Genomic DNA, 8,004 nt, shown 5'->3' on the forward strand with positions numbered 1-8,004 from the left:
TGTCAAGCCATCTGCTGAAAACATGACATACTGCTATGCTTCAGGTGTACTAGATAGCAGGCCATAATCGCAGTCAATGCTTTTGATTGATGAATGCTTTATGTGTCTTGTTTGTATCAGACTTGGATTATTTCAGCATGATCTTGCTTTTCGCTTTAATTTACACCCTTCATCAGTAAGTCGAAAGCTCACCAGTTGGATCAACTAACTTTATTTTTTTTTAGCTTCTCAGTCCCTTTGGCCAACCAGAGAGCAGATAAATAATTCCATGTCAGATGAATTTTTAAATCTCTATCCCAACACAAGAGTTATAATAGATTGTACAGAGTTGTATGTACAAACACCATCTTCTTTACTTTTACAATCGCAGCTCTACTCTGCTTACAAGAGTAATACAACATTAAAGGGACTTGTGGGAATATCTCCAAAAGGAGCCATTATTTTCGTTTCTAACCTATACATGGTGCTCTTTCTGATAGAGAAATAACCAGATGTTCTGGAATACTTGATCTTTTAGAGCCTGGTGCTAGTGTCATGGCAGACAAAGGTTTTGAAATTGAAGACTTGCTACTGGTGAAAAATGTAACTTTAAATCTCCCTCCATTTTTGCAAAGTAAAAGCCAATTTGCTAGTCATGAAGTCAAAGAAACGAAAAGTATTGCCAAGTTACGAATACACTTAGAGCGAGCAACACGAAGACTGAAAGAATTTCATATTTTTGATTCAGATATACCTTTAAATACACTTGGGTCTGTCAATCAAACATATACCATAGCATGTTTACTCACAAATTTTCAAGGTCCACTTGTTAAAGATGATGAGTAGTATCGAATAGATACCAAAAAACAAAAGCTATAATTTAGTAGGTGACTTGAGCTTCTTCAATGTGAACCAAATAAAAGTGACTCTTTTCGACATATGATAGAAAATCACTCTGACTTTCATTGTATTATTTGTAGAATTGTTATGGTTTCACTTGGACATAGGATGACAATCATTATTAAACTCAAAATTAAATTAATTTTTACAGTAATATTATCATCAAGGTTGCAAATAGTAATTAAAGAAAAAGGCATCAACTCTATCCTTTGCGTTTTGAAAAAACTCTTTGTCATAATAAATTCTTGAATATACAAATGTACTGTCATCAATATAACTAAAAAAGTCACACCACTGTAAGCCAGTGAGCCCCAGTTGGCATTGCACTTGGTAAAAATACTCATGTGTTGTCTTAAGAGAGTAGTCATATTGGGTATTCTTGGACAAATACCTCACATTATCAAAACTTGTCTCACCCTCCTTTACAACTTTGACTTCCAATAATCCAAAAGGATCTAGTCCATTTTCAAAAGCAGCAATGTCAAATACTTTTCTGTCAGGACTACACCCTAACCATGGGCACTTTGGGTCGATGATAAGGCCTGAAGGGAAAAGGTTGACCTTGTTTTCCTTAGCCTCACTTGCATAAATTGATGCTGCCTTTGGCTCTAACTCAATTCCTCCTCTCATAGGAGCTGTTGTCACATGTCTCAAAGGGTTGAGTTGCTCCACAAGCCTTTCAAAGTTGCCAACTCTTCTAGCCACTAAACCAAACTTGCTTTACTCTCTACGTCAATTGCAACATCTCTGTCAAGATTCAATGATTCCAGTGCAGCTTGCTTATCACTGGTTAAACAAATTGTGAAGGCATTTTCAAATCTATCACCAGAGTCTCCATAAGGCAGAAGTGGGAATCCTGCCAAAGTGAAATCATTAATAATGATATCTTGCAAAAGCTTTTGCTGGTAGGACAAAACACTTCCTTTTAATGCACTACCAAATTTTGTAGCCACAGTTTCTAAGTTAGCGAGACTATCTTGATGGGGAAGAATACTAGCTATAATAGGCACAGGAGATAGTTTTTCAAAGGAAGTTGAATGAAGCAGTCCATACTACTTAGATGGTGAATATAGAGTTGATTTGATAAATTTCGAATAATTTGCACGCATTTGAGGTTTCTTGACTAGGATGTCTTGAATTTGCTTTTGTTTGATGTTTTTCCCTCTTGGAACGCTCCATCGTTGCATCATACTAGTACAAGTCAAGTCATCAGGTAGAGATCTAAGACCAAGTTGTTTACAGTGTGCCGGGTAGAAAAACAAAGCAATGATGAGGTGGCAATATCCATCTATTCCAGCAACACAACTGCATTTCCCGCTCAATAATATATCTTTCAAGTCGATATTTGCTGAGATATTATGCGGGGACTTGGTTTTTTTCATTGATTGAAAGCATTTGGCTGTTATAGCAACATAGTCGTGTAACTAACTGAAAGAAATAAAATATACGCTTATCAGAATCACGCATCATGAGCGGTTAAGAATTTAACAAATTGTTCCCTCAAAGTGTTACGGTCACTTTATAACTTAAAATTAGAAAATATAAAGCTTTCATACTGTATATTTCTGTCGGAAGTAAATACCTTTTATTTCGTGTAGATAGCCAGGTTCTGCGAAAAATTTGTACGCTTTCACTGTGTTTTGACATCCAGACTTGAGTTTGGCGTAAGTCTTGACGTCCGCGAACGTCAAATTTGGAATCAAAGACAAATCTTGAGTCCCATTATCTGCTAAGACAAGGATTGCTTTAAACGTTTTACTATTCTTCCGAAAATGTTCCAAGAAAAGGTAAGAGATTACGGCAAAAACTTGCGATAGTTACCCATTGTTGATCCCGCCATGTTTGTCTTGATGGCGCTCACTTGGCAAAGTCAAAACTTCGTCAAAACTCTCTTAGTTCCGTCGAAAATCTCACACAATTCACTGTATGGTAAGCTTTGGCAATAAATATTTTCCAGTTGACAAAGAGACGGATTAGGATTAACCGTTAGAGCACTTTCAACACAAATAAGAGACATGCTTCAGTACAAAGATAATAGCTGGTTGTCATGCAACACAGAGAATGGCTTGCCAGCCAGCATGGCATTGCTAAGGGGAAATCGGTCACATGATCAACTCCTGCAAAAAGCCTATTCTGTAGAAGCTGTGAATCCCGAAGCATTCCAGCATCATGTCTTCTTCCTTCTAGGAAAAATTGAAAAAATATCATGTTTAATATCTGCAGTTAATATATGTCAATACTTAGTGAATAATTAGATTCCCATATTTCACAGACTAGCCTCACCCCCTACCATGCATCCTATCCCCCTGCAATATTCAGTGAACAAGAAAGCTCAAGTGAAAACAATACTTATCTTTAGACTTACACTTTTGACCAGTCTTAGGGGCAGGCCCCACCCTCCTTAGACCTACCCTGCCTCCTTTCATGAGCACCTGGATCTGCCACTGACTACCACCTTTTACATGTAAGGGAAACTTCAAGAACAGAAGTACTTACCAACAGGGCCATACAGGTGTCCAATAATCCCATTTAGCAGAACTAGAGACTGAAACTTTAGAGCATGAACTCTTTTATGACCGTTGTAGACAATTCTCTGGTTATTATCAGGCCTTGCAATAGGCCTAACTGTTCCGTCAACAAAACCAAAGCAGTTCTGCAATGGTGACTCTCTTTGGGAGATAACTCGGGCATAGGTTTGCAAAGCTGGTGGGTTCAACAATGCAGGATTCCAATTGATAATTCGATGACTATGAGCTGTGTAGATGTAATCTAGCAATTCGTTGGTTACCATACTCAAAACAGGGACAGGACGAGTGAACCGTGGTACCATATCACTGTACCGGCAAGGGTAAGCATAGCGCTTTAGCAGCATACAAAGGGCTTCTGTACCCTCGGCTTTGCTCCGCTGATTACAGGTAATCCAGTCTGGGATTTGAAGTGCTTCTGCGAGTGCAGGTATATCTCTCTTCTTTACTCGAAATTCTGCAAGGCATTCATCATCTTCCATCTCGTCCAGATCGAAAAGTGGATATACATTGTACGGTAGGTCTAAGCTTGGAGACTTGTACTGTTCGTACAAAACCAGGAGTTCTTCATCGTTAAGAATCCCTTGGTCATAGCAATGTAAAATAAAATCCCTCGTCTCTTTGAGTGAAGTCATATAGAGATTTTAGATGAGCAAAAACTAACGTGAAGACGCTTATTGGTTTTAAACTTCTCAGCCGTACTAGGTTTGTAGTTCGCGTTGCTTAAAGTTGAATTTTGGCGGGCTACGGCGACGTACTTTCCCCAAGCCTCGTCAACCACGATAGCCGTAGCAGCGCCAGCCGTAGTGATTTGCTTAAACTCCCTAATGTTTCTGACAGTATCAAATATACAATGAATATATGAAGTTCATATATTTTGAATTGCAGTATTAGATATGTATGATCACGATCCTCGCAGTAGAGAGCGCTTTTCATGCAATCGCGGAAATCAGACCTAAAAAAAATCAGGCCTGTACGGGATTTGAACCACTGACCTCTGCGATACTAGTGCAGTGCTCTACCAATTGAGCTAACAAGCCAACTAACAAGCACTCTCTACTGCGAGGATCGTGCATTATAAGTATCAAATATGTAATGTATTGATGTTGATCAGTCAGGTCAATGACAAGAGTTTAATACCATCAAATGTCAGATCATTACCGACAAAGAGGATGAGTTTTGCCCATTTGTAACAATAATCCCTATTCCTCAAGGGGATATAAGCACCATCTCAGCTTTATCTTTGTCAAGTTTTTATAACAGATTATAATAATTTGTTAGTGTTTGTATTGTGTACAATTTAGGGCTGGAAAAGTATTTATTTGATATAACAACAATTTATTAAGGTATTTCCATAACACCTATCGCTAAACCAATATATTCTCATTTTGACATTTCTTAACCCATTTCAGGGCGTAAAATGGGCCTAATACAGGCGCTAATGCGACTAAATTTTTCACTTTGGCGACCAAATCCTGAAAATTAGTCGCCAAATTGTCGACTAGAATTTCTAATCACACCTTAGCTAGAGATGTGGTAATTGTTGAAGATTTGTAAAGATAAATCTGCAGCAAAGTTCTGCGTTAAGCTCGTTTCCAAAACGCAGCACATGCATGATGCCGAACGTAAATCTATCGTCACTAGACGCTATATTGGATTTAGGTAACCTACACAGTTGTATAGGATCCATTCTAGTGTCCTCTTTGTAGCTCGTGCGAATTTAGCGGGCTCATTTTTTATGTTTGTATGACTGTATCACTGATATGATAATCTATCTAGTGCAGTGACAGGGTAAAAATTTGTGTGTGTGTGTGTGTGTGTGTGTGTGTGTGTTTAGGAGCCAAGTGGCTACCAGAAAAAAGTTAATTTTATGCCTTGCTATTTGATTTGATCACATGTAAGGGAGAACAACATGGTTTAAATGCACATGAGCTACATGGGGATAAACAGGTCTTAATATTATGACCCTCTAAATTACAGATTCCACAAGTAACACATTCTTGTGTACCTCTTTGGCTTCCAAGATCCTTGAAATATTCAATTCTGTTCTGTTTTTGCACAATTTGTTTTAACACGTCCAGTCCTCGTTGATTGGTAGATCTGAAGAAGTCCTTTGTTGTTTTGTCATTGAGTTTCTCTAGACCTTGCTGAGTGAAGGAGGTGATAGTACCATATATTTGTATAAGCTCAGGCACATGCCATACCAGTGCATGCATGTAGGGAGTGACATGCGTAGTCTGATACAATTTCAAAAACTGATCCAGAAAATATTTTGATGCCTCCTGAATTTCTATTTTGCTCAGTTGAAAATAGTGGAACTCAACATGTTTGTAATTGTTAGAATCTGTTTCCATAACTGTGGCATTTGATCAGTTTTCTGGTGATTGGGCAATACCTTAGTGAAATCAATGTTCCTAAATAATTTCTGTTTCTCTGGGCCTGTTAGATACCGCCATTTCAATTTCTTTGAATCCTTACAGACAAACGAGTTGAAGGGAATTTTAAGGGTATCATTGAGATAGGTCTCCCAGCCTGCCATGCGCTTGTACTCTGACCTCTCAAAACCATCATTAAAAGTTTTGTTTTTGTCAAGTGCATCTTGACGTCGTAGCTCTTGAATGAGGAGGTTAATTGGGTTGTTAGAAATTCTAATAAAAAGGTGCAGTGAATTTATGACAACATATCAATGAGAATTAAGGGAAAAAGTGGAGCATGTTTAGAATTGTACTTCTCCACTGTTCTTGACCTTGCATTCACTTGTTGAATCTCCTCAATTGAACATGCACCTTTTGAGACACAAGTGAGAGACCATTCTTTTCTTCCATCATATTTGTCATATAAGGGTCATTTACACCAAATACAGGGTTATGTAGCATGGGCAGCACCAAGACTGCAAATACGTGCAAGGAATTTCCAATCCCCTCCCAGGAACCACTCAATTTCATACTGCTGTGTTCCCACTGACATATGTTTCAAAGATTCTATATCTTTTCTGATGTCTGTCAATGCTTTGGAAAGTTTTTCATAGTTTTCAGGCTCCTTTATAACAGCTATCAGATGATTGCCACCAGCTGCCTGAGCCAATGTTCCTTCATCGAGGACAGTGAAGGTAACATTAATGACATGTAGTTGTTTGCCAATATACCCCAGAGAGTTTAACTCGAATGTTATGATTTTCTTTGAAAGCAGCGTTAGAAAGACTATTTTTCATAGAGTCTGCAACCTTACTTCTAGTTGTTCCTTGGTGCTCTGCTGAATCCCACAAGTATCCTTGGGAGTACTTGACAGATTCCATTTACTATTTAAAGCCTTTATCCTCTCCTTGACTTTCCATGACTGAGGTAGTTCCTTGCAAATCATAGAAAGTTCATGGTATGCTTCATTTGATATATTAAATCTTTCCGTTGTGTACAGCAGTAAATTTATGTCATCAATCTCCTCATCAGTGAGTGTCTCGGCTCAAGATGAGTTTTTAAAGTTATTGTTATCAACCAATGTGAGAGTCTCATACTCTTGAGTGTGTGTTCTCATGGAAAATCTCAACTTTAGTGGCAACAAAGTTATGAAGTCCAGGAAATGGAAGTGCAGTTTCGCAGTCTGACCATTTACTTTCAAACTCTAGGTTGATGCCTTTTGCTGTAGTCTACAGATGTTTTACTTTTGGCAGGACCCTTTGATTTCTTATCTTTTTCTAGTTTCATTAATTTCTGGACAAGCTCTTTAAATTTCTTTTGAAATTTGCCAGTAATTTCTTTGCTTTTAGAAACGGCTTCCTTCAGTTTCTGCTCAATTGTGGCCTTCTTGCACCTTTCCTATTTAAGTTTATCTTCAAGCTTTTTTTCTGTCCCCTTAATTCATTGTTTTCGTTTCGGAGCATAACACAGTCCATTTCATAATAATATATCTTAAAAATTCCAAGTTGAAAATTTACCCTTTGTCAACTTAGAGAAGAGTTTTTTCACCCTATTGCCTCCCATACTTTTGGCTTTGGCTAGTGTCACTATTGGGGGCCCAGCACGGTGGGCACAAGGTCCCTCAAAATCGCTCAAGTTTGCCATTCATTGTGGTCAGAGGTCTCCCGCACTAGTAGCACAAGCTGTAAACATAGCTACTAACAATGGCAGCTATGATAAGTGCCGAGAGAGCTCCTGAAAAAGTTTTGGATGACGATGATGAGTTGGAGAGTATTGAGAGTGTAGAACAAGAAGAAGATGCTTTGGAGTACAGTAATTTCCTAGCAGATACGCTTAAACAGTCCTTACAAAGAGTTGGAAAGGACCTTGAAAATTGCGAATATTTTGTTGACGCAAGTGCTGAAATGTTGGTGCCGTTGTACAACTTGATGCGAAACCACCTTCCAGGGACAACACAGGCTGCCAACATTTTGAATAGTTACCCTGTATACGCTGGAACCATTTTTTATACTGAATCAAGGCTTTGGCTGGAGTCAATTCATCGACGCTTAGCAGGAAGACATCGGGTGAGAAACCCTTTTTACGCTAAAATCACTTGTGAAATACCCTATGGGATTTTTAGCATCTTGCCGAGGGTGATAAAAGGTATAGATGGATTTTGCGAACCGTTTGTAAACTTTGCGGGG

This window comes from Stylophora pistillata, chromosome 3, assembly GCF_964205215.1.
Source record: "Stylophora pistillata chromosome 3, jaStyPist1.2, whole genome shotgun sequence".
In the NCBI taxonomy this organism is placed as follows: Eukaryota; Metazoa; Cnidaria; class Anthozoa; order Scleractinia; family Pocilloporidae; genus Stylophora; species Stylophora pistillata.